At 37.8% G+C, this 27,241-nt stretch overlaps 1 long non-coding RNA gene across 1 annotated transcript; it reads left to right on the top strand.

Annotated features, from left to right (window-relative positions):
• Positions 1 to 18,797: 18,797 nt before the first annotated feature.
• On the top strand, positions 18,798 to 19,324 carry LOC118170273. The gene is made up of 2 exons (XR_004752617.1): positions 18,798 to 18,928; positions 19,268 to 19,324. It is a non-coding gene; the product is annotated as an uncharacterized LOC118170273 (long non-coding RNA).
• The last annotated feature ends 7,917 nt before the right edge of the window (positions 19,325 to 27,241 follow it).

The following is a 27,241-nucleotide window of genomic DNA, read 5'->3' as shown; positions in this document are numbered from 1 at the left end:
CAACTTATATCTTCTTCGTCCACCAATTTTTCTTGCTGTGTTCTGAAACTTGCTGGAAACAGAAACTATCACTGTCTTTTCTGAAAACCAGAATCTCCTGCAACCTCTCAGATTGAATTGCAAAGTATGGCAGCACAGTCGTGTTGACTGGAATGACCTCTGCTTTGAAATGGAAAGAGGTAATTGGGTTTCCAAATTCAAAGCTGCATCCAACATCAGTCAATTGTCAAATTTCATTAACTCTCACACCCTGGGTTCCAGGGAGATTGACTGTACATACCTTCATTGTTGGGAAAGCACTGAAACTGACAAGCTTTGGTAACCAAAGTTGCTCGAGAGAATGTCTTTAATAAATTCTTGCTCACTTTTCTCAAGGCCCAGATTTCTTCAAGTGAAGGCTATTATCCCAAGCTGTAACTAAATAAATAAATAGACATATAAACAATACATGTTATGTGTATAGGTATATATGGAGAAATATGTCATGATATATTTAGACACACATACATATACATTTGTATGTGTATATGTAAAATATACATATGTATGTGTATGCACATATTAAAGAAATCTCTAGACCTTCAAAGTTCCTCTGAAAGGGAAACCTCCTATAACTAGCCAGAGGAATGGACTCACCACAGTGATCCCCTTGTGCAGCAACAGTACTCGGGTGCTCCTGTTTTAGTGGATAGAAAGAGCCAGAGGCATAGCTGTGATAAAAACATGCTAAAAATACTTCCTCTTAAAAGTTTGTGTTGCAGGTGGTTAGAGTTTTGCAAAACCTGTTACTGTCCTAATGAAGAAATTCTCCTACTTCTTTAAAAATGTTCTAGCCATGTTTCACACTGGGGTTAACAAATGACCTTGAACAGATTTGTCCATAATGAAAAGAGAAGTAATGGTGACTCTAGTGTGCTTTTTGCTACTCTGTCTTCCTAAGCATTGTTGAATACTTCCAAGCATCTATTATAATGAAGTGTGCTGCCAGGTCTTCTCTCATGTGCCAGACTTAAAGATGACTTCTGCTCATAATGTCAGTGTAGTAAGGGCTTTTATCAATAGGAGAGTCTTTATCAGGCTTCTTATTACTAACATCCAATATATGCCCTATTCCCATGACAGCTGCAACAATTTTTGCATAGTTTATACAATAAAATATATTTTCTAGAGCTCACATATAGATAGCTGTATTCCTGAAAGAGTCTTAGTCTTCAGTAAGAGATATTCACCACTGATGTTGGACATCTATGGACCTCCAAGAACTGCAAAAGTTCTGACGTGGAAATCAGGTGAGCAGAATTTATGTCTTTTAATTTCCTGAAAAAAGAAGTAGACAATTAAGGAATCTTAATTACCTTTCACTACACGTGTAATTTGTTGGGATATTTAAAAACTATAGTATACACACGTGGATTTAGCAGCCTACAGAGACTCATACTGGAAGGAAATTCAATGACTCCCACCATTGTCCGATGTGATAAACAAGAACACTAGATCAAGTAGTTCTGAAGCTCTGACTTCCTCTCTTTTTTAATTTATATATTCATATTCTAATCTCAAGATTTGTTTTACTTAACTATTAAAACAAATAAACAAAGAAACAGATTGCTTGAGCATGCTGCATCACCTCCCTATCTTTCCTACAAGCCAACCAATCTGTCACAGATCTACTTAATATAAGTAGCTGGTTGGAACAGTAGATCCATATTTTTTATGTGTGCCATTCATGTTTTCATGTTATCAGAATCTTAGAAAATCACTTGCCTATGCTTTATGCTCAGTTGTATACATGTCAGCAGCCCAGAACTCATTTAAATTCTGGTTATTAATATTTATTTATGACAATGGTTGCTTTTTTTTTTTTTTTTTTAAGCCCTCCTCTGACATCTATTCTTCATCAAAAGCTGTGATTCCATTTTTGATTCTTGGTTGTGTCTTACAGAAATATTTTGAAGGTTTGTGTAACCTGGAGTATATTTGAAACCATCAATCTGATTAAAAACATGGGTAACATTTTGCTAGTACTGTATTACCTTTCTACTTTTACATTTTAAAAACCAAAGATCTTAAAATAAAAAATCATAATTTGATATCAAGTAGGCTTGTTGTTAAGGTACTCATTAGAAATTCCATACACAGTATTTGTTTGCAATGATTTTTATTTATTTATTTATTTTGCTTGTTCCTCAGGCAGTAATGGTAAATTAAGGTGTGACATTTCAGCAGTTTTAACTTTGAATGAGACTCGTACCATATTGCGTTATAAATACTGACTTATATTAAGACCCATGTGTGCCTCTCATGTAGTAATGAAATAGACAGTATAGTCATTATTCAACTTAATTCACAATATTTATTACCCTTGGTGGATATGAATGTATTCATTACATTCACAATAAATGACCTCTGTGTTTCAGAGATGTGTATTATATTGGGAAGAACTTACAAGAAGTAAATAATCTCCTTTCTCCCTATGAAACCTCTATTTCTGCAGTACTGCTGTTGTGTCCTTTATCTAAATTTAAATTAAACTAATCTGAAGGAGATCCTGCTCATGAGATGGTGTGAAACAAGAGTATTTGTGTAAATGCAGTGAAAAAAAATGCATACATGTGACTTGCCTTGGGAACATTCTGAGAAAAATGCCCATGAAGAGTAGCTGTAGAGTAAATGTGACAGTCTTGGCAAGTGTAAAAGCTGACATACACATTATTTCTTGGAAAACCTTCCTTCTTGCTGGAAGCTCTGCATTTGTGCAGTCCTCATCTTCCCCTTGTTTCCCTTGCTGTTGTTGGGGCTCATAAGAAAGGCACTATTTTAAGAGAGAGTCTTTCTAGGTAAGAATAGGTTGTGTAAGAAAAGCACAATAAGTCACTCCCATCTCTCATTGTATTCTTAACCTCATGATCAACTTTTGTGTTTGTTTATTTGTCTGTCTGTTTGTTTTGAAATAATTCGTATTCCTTGTTCTGGCAATGTTTACAGCTTCATGAAATTTTAGTATTTAAAATGAAGAAACCTATGTAATCTGATCTTGAAGAAAGAAGTTGTCTAAAACCAAGATGTTTTTGCCTAAGAAAGTGAAAATAAGCAATGAGATGCAATGAGATTTTATTATCTTTAAGGACTTTACTAATCTGAATTTATTCATAACATTTCCTCTTGTCCCATGTTAAACAACTGCCTAGGATGTCAACAACATGGTAATGCAAGGTGGATCAGCTATTTATTCATTTTGCCCTGCAGAACTTGTCAGAACATTTGCTGAATGATCAGTCCTTCACCCAACTAACTATATGATGATCAGCTCAGTTTGTAATCAGTAATTTTCAAATAAACTACTGCTTTAACATAATTCATAAGTCAATGATAGTGTCATTAGAAGTGTGTCTCTCAAATGTTATGGATTGACTGTGAAAAAAAACACAGTTCAGATTACTCCTGCTCATGACAAGTACCTGGTCTTACCAGTGGCTGAAAACAAATCCCATTTAGGGCCAAAGGACACCAACAAAATCATTAATTCTCTAAAACATCCTTTTCCTTTTGATAAAGGATGTCCAGCAGATTTTAGAGAAATTTCAGAGAGATGGGACTGGAGAACACTTATGCTATCATCAGCTGTCCACTGCACCAATTTCCACTGCAGTAAGTTATGCCCACATGACACATTACTCTTGGTTTATATTAACAAGGAGGTTAAGATGCAGCATTGTATTAGCTTTATATGTGATATGTAAGCATACTATATAATCAATACTGATGTTGCCTTTCCAATTATTGAACATCATTCCTAATCCCTTATTTACTGTGTTATAAATTGTATTATATTTGTTAATAATAATAATAATACAGAACATGATATGATCACAACAGGGAAACTTGTCTTGGTGCATGTCATAAAAACTGCAATTATTCATCAGTGAATTAAAACATTTTTTGGCTGCCATAATTAATTCAATTTTTCAAGTGCAGAATTTTTATATGACATATGATCTTGGAAAATATAAAGCAAATAATAAAGAATGGTTTGTGGTCAATGTTAATTTGGTATTTACATACACTCTTATGTCTTCTATCTATGTGTCTCTTATTTTAAAAGCAGTAATGGTCAGAAAGGATGCCTGAGATAACAAAGGCAATGTGTCACAACAGATAAGGAAATTACAGATCCCAATTTATTTCTTCTTGTGTCTTCATAGTGAATTGGCATAAAAATATATACCTGGAGTATATTTTATCTAATTTTACAAGCACTAAACAAACAGGCAAAAAGACATCTTTGTTCTCACCTAAATGAGCAAACCTTAAGAATGTAGAGATTAGTAGTAGAAGAGTTTCACTGTTGAATGTTGACTATTTTACATGAATATTTTATTTTAACAAATAAGTCAACAGATCCATCTAATTGGTTCTTTTTTTCTTTCTGTTTTGATCAATGATCAAAATATAAGATACTACAAAATACATAAATATAGTTGTTGATAGTGGTATTAATTAGAGAGCAAACATTCTGAGTCAGAAATGCATGGTGCTGTATACCAATAAAATAATAATTCAGTCTGCAGTTGCAGTAACTGATAGATTGTTTACATCACCTAGCAAATTATGGAAAAATGTCCAGAGAGACCTTTTATGCGTTGTTGATTCCTTAAAGTTACTGACAGATACCTTGATTTCCATGCTAGGACATCATCTACTAATGTCAGTGATGTCAGTAAAGATTATTATGTCTTAGAAAAATTAAGATGTTAATCCCATTGAAATGAAACACAGTCTTTCTGTCCATTTTAATCTGGCAATAAAACACTTGTAGTTCAAGGTTATGAAAGGGCAAGTCTCAGTTATGGGGACAGACTTCTGGAGGTGAAGCCTCTTGAATAATGTGTGCTTGCTAATTAAATGATCTACAAAAGGGGCTGGTTTGACAACAAACACAGAATTTGGATTTGAGATCTCAAGATTATTTTAAGATAAATATTAGTAAATTGGAAGTCAAGATTGGATGCCAAGGGAAAGTTTCTGTATTAAATACAAAAAAAAATATAAAAATAAAAAAAAGGAATAAAGTTCATTCTCATAATTTCTGATGTTTTTTCAGCAGAAAAGAAAATTCCTGTCTCACAGAAGTTCATGTTGCAGAAGGCAGTTTTATTCAATTCATAAATCCTTATACAAAGATTTTTGCTTTCCCAATTATCCAGATATTCATTTCACAGGAGATAATAAAGTATGTGGTAAATGTTTCAACTGATCTTATTTTAACATTGCACCATCCATGTGACAAAATGACATATATAAAATCTTATATCGTGTTTTTTATTGATGTAAAGAAAATGATACCTCAACACATTATGCATGCTCATGGACGAGAGTCTAAAATCAAAACCCATAAAATGTGTTATCAGAGGATGTGTTTTTCATAAATGGCAGCTGTGCTCTCCTCCCATAATGTCACTGCTGAAGCAAAGTGAGATAAGAGAACTAATGTTTCTTCAGCTTATTTTCTTAATAAATTATATATATAAATATATATAAATGTCACATATTTATTGTCTTATGGAAATGTTTTTTAGTACTTGATGTTTACAAAGAACTACCAAATATCCTTTTGGTCTAAGACTCACTGTGGATTACTGAAATGAGTCTTGGACTGGAATCTTTGCTTTTAAATCAAAATGTGGATGTTGTAATTATTAGAGGGTTATGTAAAAATATGTAGTACATTATCATCTGTTTCCTGTTTCTCTGAAGCAGTTACCACACAGCATAATTTAAAAAGCAGTAAAGCAAAATCTTATAATTCTAAATAGTCTGTAGTAAGTCTTACTGCACAAACACATGTAGAGATAAAAAACAAACAAACAAACAAACAAACAAAACATTGCTTTAATTAAAAAAAAAAAAGGAAAAAAAGTACAAAATAGGAAAATGAGTGAGAAGTTCCTGTTAAAATAGTTTGAGGACACAAAGAAAATTAGCTTAGCTTCTGTCAGTATATAACTTCTCCACATAGAGACTAAAATCTCCCTGTCTCATGAGAATGGATTTTGGAGCACATTCAGGGCTCAATCTCTATTATCATGTTAACATGTGAAAATTGAAATCTCCCAAATCCTAAGTGTTTGTACCTTATGAAATTTTATTTAAGGGGAAATGTCTTACCAAGAAGCAGCTTTCCCAGAATTTGGAACTCTTGAAATTTTTGTAAAATTAGAATAGTAAATAATAGAATAGTGCATAGAATAGAGTAGAATAGAATAGAATAGAATAGAATAGAATAGAATAGAATAGAATAGAATAGAATAGAATAGTTCAGTTATAAGAGATCTACAAAGATCATTCAGTCCAATTGCCTGACCACTTCAGGGCAAACCAAAAAATAAAGCATATTCATGAGGGCATTAACCGAACACCTCTTGAACAGGCATGGGGCATCAAGCACCTTGCAAGGAAGCCTGTGCCATAGTCTTCCTACCCTCACAGTAAATAATTTTTTCCTCATGTCCAGTCTGACCCTCCCCTGGCAGAGCTTTGTGCCGTTCCTGTGCATGCCTTCATCGAGCACCATGGAGCAGGGACCAACACCTCGTTGTGCACGCACTTCCCCTCCTCAGGAGGTTGCAGAGAGCAGTGAGGCCACCTCTGAGCCTCCTTTCCTCCCAGTGAGACAACCCAAGTATCTTCAGCCTCTCCTCACAGGACAGCCTGCCAGCCCCTTTACCAGCTTTGTTGCCTTCCTCTGGAGCTCATGGTAAGGCGGGTCAAGATCAGATCAAGGAATATGTATATAGAGTAAGTATAGGTGCAGGCATCATATTACACTGGTGTGGTTTGCTGAAGGGACTTGTTCCTGGCAGCTCTATACTTTCTTTACTGTTCTCCTTTTCCACTTTTCTGACCTGGCTTTGACTCTTTTATGGTCCCATTCTTCTCAATCCTGGAGCAGTATACAGCTGTAAAAAGATTGAGAGCTGGAAGGGAACCACATTAACAACAGTGACAGAGTTATTGCATGATTGTCTCTTCAAATGTCTTTTTTGATATTTACTAACAAAGAAACTCAAAGTAGTTTATGTGGGCACTTCTAGTGCAGCTGCATATTGAAGAGATCAGCCTTTTACTCAGATATAGTCTCAGTGGTACTTAAGATGTGCAAATGTGTAAGACCAAGGACGTATTTTTGCTTGTTAAAAAATCTGTCCCAAAACCATCTCAGGCTTCATACATCTTTAAAACAACAACGAAGATGCTATATACTATAGCCATCTGGGAAAACCTGAAAAAATTGCTTCGGGCTCTAGAGGTAAACAGAAATTAGTATCACTCTTAACATTGTATTTTGTTACGAATTAGCTTTTTTTTTTTTTTTTTTTTTTCTCTCCTAATTATCTGAAGATGGCATTTTTAATGTCCCATTTTCATTCCTAGGTTGCAAAGAAGCTGTGTGAATGTCTGTTCTAGGAAGTTTCACAAATTTTTCTTATGCTTTCAACGTTAAGAACAAAATTTTAGAAATGGTCATATTTTTCTTGCAATTCCCCAGTAAAAATCTTAGTGACAAAAGGGAGAGGGAAGTAGTCGTTTCAGGAGTAGCTCCTCATAGTGTAAAGCATTGTGCCATCCCAAAATACCTTCATTTTTGCTGAAGTTTGACCAAGATCAAAGCTTTAAAGTGTTCTCAGATATATTTGTGAAAGTGATGAAGTAAGAAGCAGAGATTTATAAGGAAGAGTAAATTCAACAGATCACTGCCTTGATCCTTGGCTCTTGGTGAGATTTGCCAGTGCATTCTAAAATGGTGTTTCCCATGAATCGTTCTGCTCACCCAAACTGCTGGGCCATAGTCTGTTTTTAAGAAACTTAATTTCTTTCATTAAACCTTTTGACTATAAAATGAAGAGGATTTATAAAGTACTCATTACTCTTGATTTTGGGCTGAATACCTTGTATAACATTCTTCTTTATATGGTATTGTAACAGCCTTGGGCAAGACTGTAAGGCAGCACTCCTAGTGAGCCCCTCATAAAGATGTTCGTCTCATCTGGCAATTGCTGAGAACAAAAAATGATAGATAAATTATTTTTAATGGTACCTGAAAATGTTACTTGTTAACAATAGAACCATAATCCCTCTCTTTTGCCTTCCTTCTGTGCTTGTTCTGTAACATCCTTGGTAATAACCTTGGGCTGGAACAGACCAATGCAATTGTGATAATGTCAGCAGAAGTGATTTTTTCATTTGCTGTTCTTTTCATGAAATAGTATGCTTTGTTTATTTGAGCTGCATATTGGGACTGAATATTTGTTGAATATCTTCAAACTTTCTGGAGAGACCTTCCCCTGAAACAGCCATAAAAGAGCAACTATTAAATTTAATTTCTGCTGAAAGAGTAAGTTACTATACTGGTAAAATGGACACTAAACATCTGATAAAAGATCACAGTTGGATATGAAGGAAGCTTTTGTTAACCACTTGACTTTCAAAAATCTGATGTATTCTACATTTGTGGATAGAGACATTGGTTTTTTATATATATACATCTGCTGGTGTTGTCAGATGTTAAATTCCTATATATTGCAGGAATGTGGCTTTCCATTGTTGCTATATGAGTGCATAGCAATAAAATAAAAGCAGACTGAGACTTTTAATGAAGGTTTAGGTACCAGGTGTCAGAGAAAGAACATAAACCACAGTGACAATAAAATTAGAAGTTAACCCAGCTGCTGCAGGACACATTCTGCTTTCCCACCATTGATAGGTGTCAAAGAATGCACAATTGAAATCGTAATACTACTCCTTCACAAAGATTAGTTCACCTCCTCTAAGGTTTTGAAAAACCATGCCACCATACCAATTGTAGGTGATATCATCTCAGGAGGTATGAAAGGTCTTCTTAAAAAAAATCAGGAAAGAGGCACAACTATTAGAGGTAATGATTTACCAAACCAGGCAGTAATTTCCACCACTAACGTATTGTTCTTTTGCATATGGAGAGCCCAGATTTTGAAATTCCACAATTAAATGGCTCTGTTTCTGAGTGTAAAGTGGATAAGGCCTCTGTTTTTCACGGGATATAAAAATAAATAAATAAATAAAACTCATGAAAACTGTGTCACAGCTATTGTCACTGTAGGTGGAATTTCTGCGACCTGCTGAGAGAGGAGCAGTTACACGTTCAGTCCAACCCAAGCTGTATGTTAAATGAACACTGATGTATTTAGACTTCACCATTCCATACAACTCAAAAGCCACTTTGTTCCTAAGCCTAACTGATGAGTGAAAACAATGGACTTTTTAATGAGAAGAAAAAAAAAAAAAAAAAAAAAAAAAAACTGAGCAATTAAATCCCATTTTCCCAGGAAGATTATTAGCTGTGTTTATGAAAAAAAAAAAAAAGGATCAATGATTAGGAAAAAAATGTCCTTTTTATTGATTTGAGATTACTGTCAGCTGTTAAAACAGAGAATCTAAAAAACTGTGAAACATTAAAAACTTGGAATTGCCAAGCTGGAGAAAAATGCCTGCTGTAATTCACTGTTGACAGGGTTACTGCTATGACCAGGGGTGAGCAGGCAGACTGGCATTCAGTTACAGTTTGTTTTAATGTAAAAAGAAAGATACACAGAGCGCTTGCTATATGACAGTTAAGTGTACCTATGGCAGTCCTTCCCAAACAGAATAGTTGATCTTTCTTTCATTATTTTTTTTTGCTTTGATTTGACTTACTGACCAATAAATCCTCCAACAAATGTTTATTCCTAAACATTAGTAGTTTTGACCTTTATATATGTTCAAAGTTGCTATGAAACTGTTTGTTTTAAACTTGTGTACTTATTTTCTACATGCAAGATGAGTAGAAAGTATGTATTTGATTTTTGGTTCATTTTTGTTGATGTAATGATATTTGGTTTCTCATTTTCTGATTATTTTTAATAACAGTATTTTTAATAACATAACTCACAGTATGAAAGTGTTTCTTGCTGGGAAGATACATTTCATGATGGCAGATTTTAATGATGTGAAGATGAGTTGTTTTATTGTAAAAAAAAATTGATTTTAGGTCTCTTTGTTACCCCATTCCAAAGTCAACATAATAAGAATCACTCTGTTTAAAGAGCAACTCTGTCAGTAAGAGAGGTTTTGCTGATGCTTAGGGAAAAAAAAAGTGGAACATGTGAAATACATTACAGATTATTTTTCACATATTTTACACCTTCATTGTCTCAGCTAGACAACAGTAAATTATGCCATCTTAATTTCATTAATTTATATATGTTTATCACTGTTTCATATGTAAAGAAGCAAAATAGTGAAGAGATGAAGTCATCTGTTTGAATTCAGGGTAAACCAGCAGGCAAGAAATGAGAGCAATTCCACTTTTTATCATCTAATAATGGAAGGTAATCACCTGGGCTAGAAAAGCATGTTATGTTTGGGCTCATTGGGTACTGATGCTAAGCCTTGGTATCCTTGAATCAGCCTTACAAAGGAGCTAATTCATCTGTAACTAATATTTTTTTCTACATTTTGTAAAGACTCTTTTACTCAAAGTTGTTAAACAATTTTATTGGTAAAAAATATTCTTTCAGCTTATTTGAATGAAGCTTATACAGTCACACTATTTCTGCCAATTAATCAGCTGTAAATTTCTGGGCATAGTCCTGTGGTGTGTATAAGCAGAAGTTGTATACGCAGAAATTTTATCATGTTAAATTGCAATAGTAGAAATGCAGAAATCAAGCCTTAAAGAAAAGGCTTGAAACAAAAGTCTTAATGGAAATTATTGAAATAAAGCATTCCAGTTGTTGGTCATGTCTACCTCTGTAGAATGTAGAGGAGCCACTTATGTCTACATGAATCTTTAATACTTAATATTAACTACACCAATAATTACAAAAAATGTGTAATGCAAGTCATTATTATATTCAGTTACTGAGATCAAAGTTTTAGTGTTTCACAATTACTCATGAAACATTTTATTAGAGAAAATATCTATTGTCTGAACAACCATTTGCCTTCTAAACCTAGCCATACAAAATCAAACGCCTAAAATGAAAACAACAACAAAAAATGAAAAGCCATCATACAAATTTCCCTTTTGTTGCAATAAAAATCCTCTCTAAAAAAAAAAAAAAACACACAACAACCACAACAACAAAAAACACCACCACACTATTGGCTTGTCCTTGAATCCTTGAAGAAAAAAATCATAATTTGTAATCCATAGGCAAAATGGATTTCATTGCTTTATTCACTTCTTAATAATTAAACAAATTGCCCTTGGTATTTGCCAATAACCAGTTTGTTTTGCACTTTCCTGGGATGTTCCACATGTTGTGAGGTCCTTATAAACAAACAAACAGACACAGATCCATTCAATACTGGGACAAATTCAGAGGTCTGATCAGCAGGTGGATAGTAGCACATCCATCTCACAGCACTTTCTCAAGACACAAAAGATTAACACAGGCTTCTTAAATCCCTAAATCCAGACAACCACATGATATATAATCCTTTTCATAAACAGATCAAAAAGTCTCTTTACACCTTTACAGCAGTACATTTTTACTTTCACTGAAATGATAAGCCTGTGACAGAGTCTTTCTGCTTTGATAGTTAAGTGTTTTTCTTTTTACTGATTTCCAGATTAAAAACACTAAGAAAATATTAATTTGTTGATTTATTTTTTTTAGGTTAATTAATGTTTCGTTTTTCTTTTTCTTTCTTTTTTTTTTTTTTAATGTTTATGCCAGCTGTTTCTACAAGCAATAATCTTATCCTCTTTGATATATTCCTATATTCCTAAGCTAAACCCATGACAGGTGGCCCTTCCATCTTCGTATGAGCTCATCATTCCTCAGATCATTCTCATATCTCTTTTCTGTCCAATTTTTCATGTAAGCTCACCTTTACAGACAGCCTGTGTTGTAGGGGATGAGATATATCACCCATGATTCTCTGACACTTTATCACCTGATGGGTGACACTTTCATGGCTGATGAAGTTGAGGCTTGGAGTCATCCTATAATCCACTAATACTGCAGACCTTCCTCGAGCTAGTATTCCCAGATCTTTATCTCTCTTTGTCAATTCCAACTGATAAAGTCTCATTTTACAGCTGAAGCATGTACTGTTAGTCACCATGTGCTTGATCTTCTACTTTTTTCCCCAATTCTATGATCTCATTCTTCAAGGCCGTGCATTTTTTATATAGTAAGTCTAATACAGTGATTATTATAAGTATTGATGATGCCTCCACCTTGTCATCATCAGCAAAACTCAGATGTACTCTTATTTTTGTGCTGATGAGGTAAATACAGATTAATGGAAGTCATATTATAGCTATATTAATAATGAAAACAGTCCTTGGCAAACTCAGTTTCAACCTTATCTCTCTTTGGATACTTTCCCTTTAATACCTCACCTTTTGCTATTTGTATTTCTCTTTTAATTTTCAACTTAATCCCATATCCTCCAGCATATTAAAATAATAATACACACAGGAAGACATCAAATGCTTCATGAAATTCATATGTAGATGAGTTACTACATTTCTTTCAGACAATTAACATAATGTAAACAGATTTCAGTTCATTTAGCTGTATCTTTTTCCATCCAGTCCTGTTCCCTTTTCTGCTATCCACTATTTACCTTCACGTTTTTAATTGTTCTTTTAGACTTGCGGATCAAAGTCAGACTAATAGACCAAGGTCAGAAATGATTTTCTGAACCACTTCCCTCACTCATCCCTCTTCTTAAATACAGGTACTGTGTTTGCTGCTTTTGACTCTTACAGCATCATTCACATTGTAGCACAATTATTATAGTATGGCAATATCAGACCCATGTTTCCCTCAGTCTCACAGTCCAAAGGATAGAAATAGGAACATTGTCCTCAGTCTGCAGATGGCTTGCTGTTCCATGTTCCTCTTTTCATATTTACAGTTCATCTGATTTGTGATAAATAGTGATTAAAGTCTCAGTGTAGAGAGAACTTCAGTGCAAACCTTCAGCAGTTCTGTACAAACCTGAAGGAAAATCCCCTGAAGTCACTTGTATGACTCAGGTGTCTAAAGGTTAATGGAGCTTAAGTGTTTTTCTGGACAGAGGCCTAGAGGATCCACAAGCTAACTTTCTACATTCTCACTATCAATACCTGTCTCTCTGCCTTGGACAGGTCTCAAAAGCGCTCATGCACACATGAGCACTGCATGAGCTTGGTTATTTCTTTTGCCTCCAGGTCTTCAGCTTCCCTGTGCAGCCTATGGATGGATGCAGCAACATCTTGAACCTATGTAGTGGCACCAGAAGAGAAAATAATATTGTGTTCAGAGTCAGACCTTCAGCAGTGGAAAATTCTGTGTCAATTAGATCTTAGAGGAGTGCTTTTGCACTGCATCATGCTAAGAAATGACTAACAGTTATACTAGCAAGGTAGAAAGTAAAGTGATGAAGACTGTGAGTTCTGTGGATTGGCTCCAGAAGGAATTTAAACATAAGCACAACTGACTGTGTTTAAGGCATTCTGAGTACATCAAAAGATATACTTCATAACAGACCTGCTTAATAAGAAAGGAAAATTGACATGGTAAAATAAGAAAAACATTTTTTTACAGAACCATTCATTCATCTGAAGATTCACCCCTTCCGTTATGCATTCACCAGAAGATACTTCACTTTCCTTTGTGATTTATTTCTTTGAATCTAGTCTAATTAAACACTAAGATTTATTTCTTCAAGATTACATTCCTTATATAATTTTAAATGTAGAACAGTGAAAAAAGAGTTGGAGCAGAATAAAAACATATTGATTTAATTCAATTTTTATATCCATTTCAAGTTATTTTACCTTTGGGGGTAAGCGTGTTTGGGGATGGCAAGGGGAATACAAGCTATAAATTCTGCTTGATTGATCAGTAATAAAAATAAATGATCTCATTTAAGAATTTACAATTAAGCAATGAAATATTGAATGGTCATATTAGTTTGACAATAGGTGCCATGGGGCACATATAAAAGGGAGTAATGACAGAGCAGCAAAAAACTAAAATTAGTCAAAGAACATTCTCCATTATCTCTAGAAAATATGCCTCTTTTTTGGCATACTTCTGGATTCATCTTCTTGAAAATGGAATTTTGAAATCAATACATATTATAAAGAAAGGTCTTTTCTAAGAGTATTTTTGCAAGAGATTGAAGAAATCAAAGGGTTTGCCAATCTTGAGGTATTTACAATAATAATTTTTTATACAGAAGTATTTCTTAATGGCTTAATTTGAATCTGTCATGAAACCCTTCCATACTGGAGTAGTTGCTGCTCTAATATGTAGTATATTGTGCTGGGCAAATTATCAAAGCAGAACAATTTGGAATGACATGCAGAGGTCTGAAAATCTGATGACTTCTTGCCTTCCTTCCACCTGACTACTTCAGAGCATTTATTTCTGCCTGGGTGGAGGTTATTATAAATAATTATTGGTATTTGTATTATTGAAGCATTTAGAGTCCTTAAGCATGGCTAGGACCAGGGGCTGCTTAGTGCTATATGGTGTAGATTAAAAAGTTGGAGTGTAACAAAAAAAGTGCTGTATTATTGATCAGCTTTGCCAGCTACAGGGGACCAGGATGTTTTTCAGAGAACCCCTTTTCCCATTTCTTTTTTCTTTTTTTTTTTTTTCCTCCTTGCAATTCACTTTCCCGTGTCTGTAGCGACCTGGTTGCTTTTCTGTCCCTTTTCCTCATGTCCTCTCCACAGTCACATAGTTTAAACCATAGGTGGCACAGCATATATACTCACTCTGTCACCTTCCTTGCACAGAAGGACGCTTACCCCCACAGATGGGACACTGGTTTGTTCAGGTGTGGAGGAACATCTATGCTCTTTACATTGGTGATCTCTTCAGAACACGTCTCCACAGCCCAGACACAGGCCTGTAGGGAAGAGGACCCACTTTCTTCGTACTGCTTTGGACTTGTGTTTTGTGAAAAGAGGATTTCTTTTATGAATAGCACGTTCTCACCATTTCCACTTAGTGGAAGTGACCATCATGCCACCAGTATCTATCCAAATCTCTTTCTACTTACCTCCCAGTGAAATTTGAATTCAAGTTAGGGCACCTTTTCCACACAGCCTGTTGTTCAATCTTAACACATACTTAAGGACATTCAAAGTCAGGCTTACCTGTATGCACTAGAGCTTCTGAGGGTGTTGGTTGTTTTTTTTAGGGCTGGGAAGGGAGCTTAGCATCCATGTAAGTAACTTGACTGAAAACAGACGAGGTGAAGGAAGTACTCAAACTCCTCAACGTTAAACAACCGTAGAAGCCAGGAACACTTACGTGCTGGCTTCTGAACTTGAGTCACTTCCAAACTGCTTCGCAGAGAAGTAGTACCACCAGGGTTCTGCCATACTGAGAAGGCACCACCAAAGTAACTAGCTCATAGAGTCTCTAAAACTACTTCACAAAGATGATAGAAAACATGAAGAAAAAGCAGCCTCCTGAGGAGCACCGAGCCCATTTCACCACAAGAGAAAAGCACCCTAGACAACCCAAGCCTCAAACTCCCCCAGTGGAGGCAATTTCTCCCCCCCCAACTCCTCATGCTTCCTATATAGCAAAGGTCAAATGATCCACACCTGGCAGATTTCACTTAACAAGGGTGGAGCCAAAAGACCTTGTGGAATAGGCTCATCTACCTGGCTTCAATGTTTTAAGGTTGATTGCTCCTTATCACTAGTAGAAATAACCTGACAAGGGGCTTAGTGGTTAGAGTTGACCTAATGAATTAACTGCAAAAGGTGCACAAGGGTCATATTTCTGTCAGTCATTCTGTGAGGAAAATTAGTAGAGAGCCTGTTAAAAAATAATAATATTAATAAAAGAAATAAATAAAAGAAAACAGAAGATGACCTTAAAGACAAAATTGCCATCATAGATTTTCATCTGTCTAGTCATGACAGATAAAGAATGGAGCAATCAGAATTCCGTTTCTTGTCATGAATGTTATTTAAATTTGCTTTTCTGAGATCTGTTCTTTATGCAGGACTTTCCAAAATCTAGCCCCATGACCTCTGACTACAGCATTTATAGAATCATAGAATCATAGAATATCCTGAGTTGGAAGGGACCCATAAGGATCATCAGGTCCAACTCCTGGCACCGCACAGGTCTACCCAAAATTGTAGACCATGTGACTAAGTGCACAGTCCAATCGCTTCTTAAATTCAGACTGGCTTGGTGCAGTGACTACTTCCCTGGGGAGCCTGCTCCAGTGTGCGACCACCCTCTCGGTGAAGAACCTCTTCCTGATATCCAGCCTAAACCTCCCCTGCCTCAGCTTAACACCGTTCCCGCGGGCCCTAACACTGGTGATTATGGAGAATAGGTCAGCGCCTGCCTCTCCACTCCCCCTTGCGAGGAACTCAAGACTGTGATGAGGTCTCCCCTCAGCCTCCTCTTCTCCGGGCTGAACAGGCCCAGCAACCTCAGCTGCTCCCTCGTATGTCTTCCCCTCTAGGCCCTTCACCATCTTCGTTGCCCTCCTCTGGACACTCTCGAATGGTTTCAAGTCCTTTTTGGACTGTGGTGCCCAGAACTGCACACAGGACTCGAGGAGAAGCCGCACCAGTGCAGAGGAGAGCAGGACAATCACTTCCCTCGACCGACTAGCAATGCCGTGCTTGATGCACCCCAGGATACGGTTGGCCCTACTGGCTGCCAGGGCACCTTGCTGGCTCATATTCAACTTGCTGTCAACCACAACCCCCAGATCCCTCTCTGCGGGGCTGCTCTCCAGCATCTCGTTGCCCAGTCTGTACGTATAGCCAGGGTTGCCCCATCCCAGGTGCAGGACCCGGCACTTGCTTTTGTTAAACTTCATTCGGTTGGTGATCACCCAGCTCTCCAATCTCTTCAGATCTCTCTGCAAGGCCTTTCCACCCTCAGCCGAGTCTACAACTCCTCCAGGTTTGGTGTCGTCAGAAAATTTGCTCAGAACACCTTCTAGTTCTACATCCAAATCGTTTATAAAAGCATTGAAGAGCACTGGCCCTAAAACGGAGCCTTGAGGGACCCCGCTAGTGACCATCCACCAGCCTGATGTGGCCCCATTTACTACAACCCTTTGAGCCCTGCCCGTCAGCCAATTGCTCACACATAGTGTGATGTTTTTGTTTAGCTGTATGCTGGACATTTTGTCCAGTAGGATCCCATGGGAAACCGTGTCTAAAGCTTTGCTGAAGTCCAAAAAGATCACATCAGCTGGTTTCCCTTGATCGACTAGATGGGTGATTTGTTAGGCAGGACCTACTCCTGACGAACCCATGTTGGCTGCATTGTCCCCCACGTGTGCTTCAATAACTTCAGGGATCGTCTTCTCTATAATTTTACCGGTCACTGACGTGAGACTGACAGGCCTGTAATTACTAGGGTCTTCTTGAAAACTGGCACAACATTTGCCAGTTCCCAGTCTACTGGGACCTCTCCAGATTCCCAAGATTGTTGAAAACTAATTGAGAGAGGTCCTGTGATGACGTCAGCCAGCTCCTTAAGCACCCTGGGGTGAATCCCATCTGCACCCATGGACTTGTATGGATTCAGGTGGAGCCGCAAATCCCGCACACGTTGAGGGTTGGTTGGGAGTTTATCATTGCCGCCGTCATGGTCCTCCAGCTCAGGGCACCCTGGGTGTATTTACTTTGGTTGCATATAAACTATCACGTCTAATTGCCAGGATCCGGATCCTCACTCACTATTCAGGTCAAGGACTGGGCTGGAAGTTTTGGCTTTAATTTGGTTACATGCCTACATTGCTGTTTTCTGGCAGGTCATGGGAAGAAGATGGGCTGGCTTGGGGCAGCTTATGTACATGTGGCTTTTAGGCTGCAGCCAAAGCGTTCCCCTAGATCTGGAAGTTTGAAGGTGGTTGGAAAAGCCATCTGAGGGGTTAGAAAGCTGCTTGGCAGAGAAGGACCTGGGAGTATTGGTGGATAGTTGGCTGAAGACGAGCCAGCAGCGTGCTCAGGTGGCCAAGAAGGCCAAGAGCATCCTGGCTTGTATAAGAAACAGCATGACCAGCAGGGCTAGGGAAGTGATTGTTCCCCTGTAGTTGGCTCTGGTGAGGCCGCACCTCGAGTACTGTGCTCAGTTTTGGGCCCCTCACTACAAGAAGGATATTGAGGGGCTCCAGCGAGTCCAGAGAAGGGCAACGAAGCCGGTGAGGGATCTGGAGAACAACTCTTATGAGGAACGGCTGAGGGGGCTGGGATTGTTCAGTCTGGAGAAGAGGAGGCTCAGGGGCGACCTTAGCACACTCTACAGGTACCTTAAAGGAGGCTGCAGCGAGGTGGGGGTTGGTCTATTCTCCCAGGTGCCCGGACGAGGGGGAATGGGCTAAAGTTGCACCAAGGGAAGTTTAGGTCGGACATGAGGAAGAACTTCATCACCAAAAGGGGTGTTAGGCATTGGAACGGGCTGCCAAGGGAAGCAGTCGAGTCACCATCCCTGGAGGTCTTGAAAGGACGTTTAGATGTAGAGCTTAGGGATATGACTTAGTGGAGGACTTGGTAGCGTTAGGTCAGAGGTTGGACTAGGTGATCTTGGAGGTCTCTTCCAACCTAGGTGATTCTGTGTTGCAGTCTCCAAGCTCAGATACAACCACCTATTAGTCTGGCGCCACTGATTTTTGTGTTCCTTGCACTAGCTTTTCCTTCACCTCCTCTTCAGAGGCAAGGACATGCATCTCTTTCAAGCTCCTTCATTAGTAACCAAAGCAGGATAGATTAAAGCCCCTTGCTTCAAGTCAGTAAAATGCCTGCCTTTAGTTTCTGTGGAAATTCAGGCCCTAACAACTGAAGTTTCTTCTGGCTGGTGTTTCTTCTGTCTAGGATAATTTCATTTCCCTTTTGAAGACTTACAAGGATGTAGTAACAAAAGCAAAGGCATAAAACCGCACCTGAGGCATAGGCTGCTTTTGAGCCTGCAGCAGACCATAGGTATGATATTATCATTTCAGACAAATATGGTCTATGTAACGTGAAGTGGTCCAACATGCTCACAGTCTGCCAAAGGCCAGAAAATGTGACCTTCCTTTTAAGACCGTACGGAAAAGAAAACCAACAACAACAAAAATTAAGAGAAGGAATTTCTCCTACATAAAAATTATTATTTTGCAACTCCCTCCGGGGTGTCCACAAAAAATTATCCCCACCCCCCTCCCCCGGCACCCAGAAAAAAAGGACATTTTGGCAGAGGTATAATTTCAGTTCACACCAGAAGACATTCTTCTCACTGAAGTACAGTTAAGCCCCACAAAGTGCCAAAAAACCTGCCACAAAGTAATGTATTTACAAGTTAGTTTTACATCTTGGCATTATTTACTCGCCCGGCCTTGCATTCAGGGCTTGATCTGTCGGGGGGGGTGACAGGCCGTGTAAGGCCATGCAAGGTTGCTTGGTCGTATGACTGACTAAATGGCTTTAAAATTTTGAACAGTTTGTATAGAAGCAAGTACACTATCCCCAAGGGAAACGTAGAAACTACCTGTTGCTTCTCGGGTTTAAAGTTTTCCCTCAAAAGGTGTAAGCATCTGTTAAGGTGTGAGAAAAGGTGTAATCAGCTGTTTGAGTGCAACTCTGACATATACATGACCGTTTTCCTCTCCAATTTCCAACTGGGAGTGCAACATTTTTCATCATGCTCTTAGATCAGGATTCTGTTTCTAACACCGGTTCCTAGCGCACATTTCCAGAGAAGAGAGAAGCAAACCAGCCCTGTCTGCTTTGCGTCAGATGGAGATAGCAAACAAGTGTAAATGAAGAAAACAAACCCGTAGGAAGGTTTGCAGATAATTGTCATTGTCCAAAAGCTTTAAGTTGGTTGAATCCTTGGAAGTTAATTAATGGAAACTCAGGTTGCATCGCTGAATTTGAAGTAGTTAAGATAGACTTGCATTGTTGCAGAGCCTCAGTCACCGTTTAAGTTGTCACTGCCTCTGCCTTCACAAGAAGGAAAGACAAAAGCATATCTTTCTACCTTGTCTGCTACTGGCAGACTTGGAAAAAAAAGCTGTTAATGTTTTCTTAGCAATGTTTTCTTAGGACATTTCACCAAATATGTAATATTTAGGAGTAACCAGACTACAAATGAAAGGGAAGATGAAACAGTAGAAGGTACTTGCGTGGCCTTAATTTACATGGCAATTGACAACAACCACAATCTACAATGCTTTAGAAGTGCCTTACACCATTCCCCCCGGGACAGAAAAAGGGGATTCCCATCTTATTTCAGGGGAGTGCAATCCCTCTCAACATAGGACAGTCCAAGGCACACTACTGAGTACCGGAAACCTGAAGACTAGGCAGCACCAAACTCAACTGAAAAGGGAGGGTGAGTCTCTTTGGATCTTCACGTAACAGAAAGGAAACTCAGATTTTAACCCTAAGCAACTCTTTTTAGAGGCAGCCTGGGAAGAGAGATTCTTTTCAACCCAGGGTCCATTTCAGCATCTTCAAAGCTAAAGAAATGGTTGGCTGCTCTGTTGAATTGTGTTCCAGGCAGAAAAACTCACGTTCCTAGTAACATAAAGAGCTTAATGTCTTGCTTCGCTCCTACAGATGAGTTTTGGATTCAAACGTATCCCCTCCAAGATGAGCAGCTACTTTTACTTTGTGGGGCTCAAGTTCTGCATAAAAGATTGGTAGCTTCAAACTTCTTCATGTCTCCTCTCAACAAAGGGAGGAGGACGTATAGAAAGGCAGGACAACTTCCAAACCTACATTGCATTGCCACAAAACTACTTCAACATGCTCCTGTCAGTGCAAATACTCCTTAGTAAACCACCAGCGCAGATAAGACATTAGGGCAGAAGTGTGTGGAGCGCATGGTTTAATACTTTCCTGCATACTTCCAACTTTAGGAGCCAGTCAAGCAGAGATGAGAGCTTGAGATCCCAAGTGTGGCTCAGGATATGCTGAGCACGATAGAACTTGCTCGCCATGAGACGCCTTGCAAAGAAATGATGTTGTCAGTGGCAAGCTGACTTTTGAAGCGACCTGACCTGGAAATCTGTACCAAAGTATTGCCCATCTTCTGTATTAAGTCCCACTGCCTTGATTGAGAGCTTCGGACTGGGGACCAGGCCTGGGGACCAGGACTGGGGACCGTGCTTTTTATTTGGCTTCTCAGCAAAGGAGAGCTTCAAAGAGGAACTCGATTGATGTTTCCTCCTCCTGGTCTGAGCTGTGACGCTGAAGATATCAGGAAGATGCTTCATGGCAATTGTAGTGACCCTCTCATTGCAAGCTGATGCTGGGGAAAGCATCCTCCCCAAGGCAGGTACAATGAGTATAAGGAAGAAAACTTGTGAAGTCTTTGAAAGTGAGACTTTTCTCTGAAGTAACTGGGAATTAGGAGCTAGCAGGATCTTGCCTGGAGAGAAGTGGCGTAACAAAACTGACAAGGTAGGAAAGCCATCTGTCCAGGAGGCTAATGGAGAAAAAGTGTGTTAGAAGAGGCCAGGGAAGATTGCCTTAACAAGCAAGACACAAAACTGCAAGTCTAGACAAAAATATTAATCTCTATTGAGAACAAAGCTGTACGAATGGCAGAACAACTGAAATCTCCATCTCCCTGAAGAAAAAGTGTTCCATTTGTTGGAAAGGGTGTTTGTGTTTGTATACACAGCTAGTGCTTAAAGTTAGTATGAGCAAGACAAACTTTCACAGGTCTCATGTGGTGTCTGAGTCAGGCTAGTGTGTTCACTCTCTCATTTTGATCCAACATAAAGTCCTGAACCCAGGAAAACATATGGCATACTTTTTCATACCTATCTGTCTATCTATTTCTCACTATTTCTCTCTCTCTCTCATCTCAATCTCTAGCTCTATGTGTTTAGATGTAATCTATAGCTATATACATTTTAACTTGAGAGAATAGCTGCATTTCACAATTTTGTTTTGCTGTTTTGTGTCTGGATTTGGTTTCTTAAACTCTCCCACCTGCAAAATGGCAAAGAAAATATATATATGGAGAGACTATGGGTGAGTCTGCTAAACAGTTTGAGAATAATCAGTAACGTGGATTTGATATTGAGGCATGTTGAATAACTGTTTCCAAATAGCATTGCAAGCACCAGTAAATAGTCAATGCTAAACATGGAACATTTTGTGTGTTGTTATTTTTATTATTATTATTTGTTTATTTTCTGGGATGATAACTCTGCGAGAAAAACAGGTATTTTTAATTTTATAATTTCAAGCTTCATCCCACATTTATTAGACATATTACAATTTCCAGACCCCTTATCTGAGTTACAAACAGGAAAATCAAGTTGTAGCCTGCACCCTTAAGAGCAAAATGTGCTCCAGCACTTTAATCTTCAGCTCTTGGAGCTTTATCACTGACTTCACAGGTATTGTGTTCCTATTCATAATTAATAAGCAAACATTTCATACAGTGTTGTCAATGGATAATATAATTATAGTGTACATCATGCATTTAAATCAAAATAGACAAAGACTAATCTCTACTAGTATCTTAGGAGATTTTGCAGACATCAGGCAGGCTGAAAGATATCTGAACATTATTTATAAGCAAAAGATGAAAGTGCTTCCCAAGATATTGATCTGTACCTGAGCATGAATGATTAATGCATTTTGATTCAACTTCAGCTGGCTTTCATAACAGCCAAGAAGTAGGCTATGATCTCATACCTATCGACAGGTCGATCAATAGATAGATAGATTTATGTATATGTATATATATATATATATGTATAACTTTATCATATGTTTGATTGGAAGACCTTGCATTATAAATCAAGCCTTGGCAAAAGCAAAAGTATAAAGCTTACAGATTTCTAGATGTATATGATATAGTATTTATTAGTTTTTATTCCTACTGTTATTCTGTTTCCATCCTTCCTCATTTTTGACTAAGAATCACTTGATAGATACTATCATGTCTATTGAAAAAGTCCCAGTGCTAGCTGAAATATATTATGGAAAGAATTCCATCTCCCCATTATTCTGCTAAAAGCAGGTGCTTATAAATAAGTTGATTTTTTTAAATCTCAAATTTCCTTCTAATTTAAGTCAAAACAAATAAAAACGTGAGGTTGAAATTGACTGTGAAATTAAAATGGAGGAAAATTGAGACAAAATGATTAATTCTTGAAAATTAACAAGGACTTGTGTGACTATGTGAACTGAGCTTTGGAGACTTCATGTTTCTGGGGAGAAAGAAGAGTAAAATTAATGCATCTCAAAGGGTGTCATTTAACAATGTTGTGTTAAGTAATGTAAATTGCTACATTAATGATCTTTTCTGGCATTTTGAATGGGAATTTAGTATTTATTTCTTCATGGAGTTTTTCAAAGAACTTTCTTTCTTGTGCTATCTTTTCTGACAAGTGAACCTCAGTATGCCAACAGAATAACTGCTTTCATTGTCAAGCACAATAGACTGCTTTTAATGCGTAGATTGTGTTTCCAGTCTAATACCTAGGAAAATAGGAATTGTTCTGAGAAGCTTTCAGAATAAGTTTGTCATCTTATAACCAACTCAAACTTCAGATTTTTTATTCATTTTTTAATGGAATAAAACTTAGCGATACAATACAGTTATAGCCGCCCAGAAACTTTGCACATAAAACTGACTTCACACAGGTCCTAGGAAAACATTATGTCAAAATGATGATATAATATGTAATTTCATTATAAATATGTAATCTGAATGATTTGTTAGTGTACAGGTACATTATGTACCTGTAATATTTTGGATGAAGCTGCTGCTTTTGTTGAATGCTTGGAGAATACATTGTAAACCAATAACGAAAAGCAACCTTCAGAAGTAAATATGGAAATTATATTGTCTGAGGAAAACCTGTCACACTCACTAGTGATAACCAGCTCAGTCAAGGAGAATTCAAATGGAGAAAAAGCTGATTTTGTTTTGTTTTCAAACAAGAAGATAGACAAAGATGACCATTTTTTTAGTTTAGGAAGGCCCAAGGGCTCCCCTGTTACTAAGGTCTTCAGTACCTTCAGGATGCTGCAGAGTAAATTCCGCCTATATAGGTAACTTCATAAGGCAAGTTGCCAGAGACACCTGGTCATCCCACAGGCTTGTGGCTGGATTATTTTTCTGTTGCAATCTCTCTCTGCCTGTTTTCCCAGCTGGCCTGCCCCAAGCCAGATGCATTTTAGCAATCTTTAGCTCTATCTGTACCAAACTGAAACCCACCCCTTCCCCAGGGGTGGCTCAGGGGTAGCTCACACAGATGCCCCTCCATGCCCCAAATCACAGAAATTCGGTGCTGCATTTTGCTATTCCTCCAGAAGCAGCTACCTGTTGGCCTGCCATGCTGACCCCCCATCACCCAGGCCTCTGTTTCCTCTAGAGACATCACTTTGATATTCTTCCTGTGCTTTGGAAACCCTCTCAGCTTGGCCTTATGTCAGAAGAAATTGTGTAGACTGGATGTGAAAATGTCCAGGACAATTGCACGGCTCACAATGTAAAGATGAAAGCAGCCTGATCTTTATGGTGCATCCCTGCTTTGATCTACAACACACGGACAACGGAACCCCTACCCAGCAAAATGCTTCAGGCTCCTGGCATGCTGTGAGTCTTTGGGACAGAGAGATGAAAAGTTAAGCTTATTCCTGATAATATCCTTCATTTTCACTGTACCCACACTCTCAAATGAGAATTAACCACTTCTTTTTTCATGACTGTGTGTGATGCACCTTGGAATAAACCTAGTGTGAAGAAAGGCAGCTGAGAGCTCGATGGCAATATTACAAGTAAGCCTGCAAATGCATCCTGTTTAAAATGGATTTTTAATCAGAGGTATTTGAGTTTCTCAAGAAAATGAAATTAAACTCATTTCCCACCACCACTGATCAGTTTAGGAACAAAACAAGCCATGAATTAAACATATTTTAATTCAGGGCTTTTTGTCAGATCAGTTAAACTTACCGCTCCTCTATCTATCTATCAGTCAATCATCTATCTATCGATCCATTGACCTATCTATCAGTCCTTTTGCTTGTTACATGAAAGGTGGCTATTTCTAGGACATTCTTGTATAAATGCACGCACTAATTCATGAGTGCTATTTTTTCAAGAATGTGATTTCTTCTAGAGACACTTACATGGAGAAAAACCCAGCCAGAAGTGATGCACAATGTAAACAGTCATTTCAGAAATGGCTGTCTGTTGTCTTCCTCAGGATCCTCGAAATGGAAATGTAAATCGGCTGGAATTATATTATTTCACAGCTCATAAATTAATGTGCCACATTTCATTAGGGCCTGTGGCTGCTTCACTGCAGAATATTTTCTCTTCTTCATTACATCTGCAACTTGCAGTTCAAAATCCAGAATGGATCAGTCTGGGACACTGTTACAGCACAATACTTTCTGACAAACCACTTAATAAATGCCATGAAGAAGTGATGCACAGCCTGCTCCTAAACAGCCTTTTGCCAGATGCCAACAAAACTATCTGCATCTGTCTGATAATAGGAAACCATAATGATTTTCTTGTCATGTAGCTTGTGAAAATGGAATGAAATCTCTTCCTTCGCTGAGTTGGAGATGGCTGGTTGTACACTGATGAATGGCTCTGATGTTATTAGCCCAAGCTATTGACTTGCCTGGCCCCCGAATACCACTAAATGTAAACACGGCAGGTTTCCATTGGATTTCAATAATTACATGGAATGAGCTGTCATTCTCGCTGGCTATAAATACACTAATAACCCTCCTTAGTGAGTTTTAGTTTTCTTTGCAGATCTGAACACACATTGCCATTGTGTTCTCATGTAAATTAACACGCAAGATGGATGGAATAAAAAGTAGTAAGTGGGAAGAGGATGTAAAATGAAAGAAATAGAAGAAACTGGAAGTTAATCTCAAAGGTAATATTTCAGTAATTTGCTCACAAAAACACTGCAGAATACTGGCAGCTTTTTGGAAAGATTTCTTGTAGGTTTTATTCATCAAATGAAATGATATTCAGAAGAGTTTGCTACTATTTTTAAATAAATTACTAAAGATTCTTCATGGTAATTTATTCAAGCTTTCATAATACTCTCTATCAAAATATGCACATTAAGGACCCCATAAGTGCTTTTGTTCAATATTTCATTTCAGGAAGGGGTTTACTGAGGTTGCACCAAACAATTTCACTGAAGCCTCACTGAATAATTATTCAAATATCTTCACAGGAAATCAGTGAAACCTTTCTTTTGGCATTTTATTGTTGATACTGTTTTGATGCATCAAAATGATGTATGTCATGGTGATATTTCAGCATGACATTTCAACCATGATCCTGTGTCTGCAGGTACACAGGCTTCCACTCATTCTTCCCTGAGAGCTGAAAATACAAGTGAGAAAGTTATTAAAAAAAGCTAAGTAAAAATGTCTTATTTTAAGGAGCGATTCCATCTTTGAATGTGAATAGTCCATATTTCACAGTCCATCTTTGGATGAGCTATATGATGTTTACTTATCTTATACAGCAATGGCATTTACACTATTCTGCCTTTGAAGTAAAGGACTCCTCAGACTGGCTTTACCTTTCAGCCAGAAGGCAGAGGAAGGGGAAGACTTAAGGCTATGTCTCTGAGGAGAAGCTTGCAGGGAGCTGGTAAAGGCCAAAGCACAAGTAGGTGGTGTGAATAAAATGACCTTACACCATCGAAGGCTGAGGCATTACTGCAAATCTGCAAGTGAGGTCTGGCTGGATCTTATTGTGAAATCAATAAACGAAGATGATGAGAATGCCCTGTAGGTATCAAGACCTATATATTGCAATGATATTAGAATACCTATCTTTCTTAAAACAAAAGTAAAATAAAGAGATCTATTGAATGTTTGAGTAGTGCTATGAAGGCATTTATTGCAGAATCATGATCATACTGATAAATGAAATCAAAAATTTAGAATAAAAATAGCAGAATATACCTACGAAGATGACATTTGTATCTATAGTCCTGTACTCTGTGTGCCACACTTTTAAAACTTAAGTTACATATCTGCTGCTGAAGCTATTAAACAGTTTGAATATTTACAGGGACAGAAATGCAAACACTACTTAGATCATGGGTGTGTTTGATATTTGTCCTTTGATGCTTTCCATACTCTGCTGTAAGCCCTTTGTACTGAAAGTACCATCCATCCATTGTGTATGGGACCTGAAACTGGGGGGAAAAACTCAAAAGGTGATCC

The sequence above is a fragment of the Oxyura jamaicensis genome, chromosome 7 (assembly GCF_011077185.1).
Source record: "Oxyura jamaicensis isolate SHBP4307 breed ruddy duck chromosome 7, BPBGC_Ojam_1.0, whole genome shotgun sequence".
Taxonomy (NCBI): domain Eukaryota; kingdom Metazoa; phylum Chordata; class Aves; order Anseriformes; family Anatidae; genus Oxyura; species Oxyura jamaicensis.
Note: the sequence above shows the minus strand (reverse complement) of the source record. Positions and strands in the feature narration are given on the sequence as shown.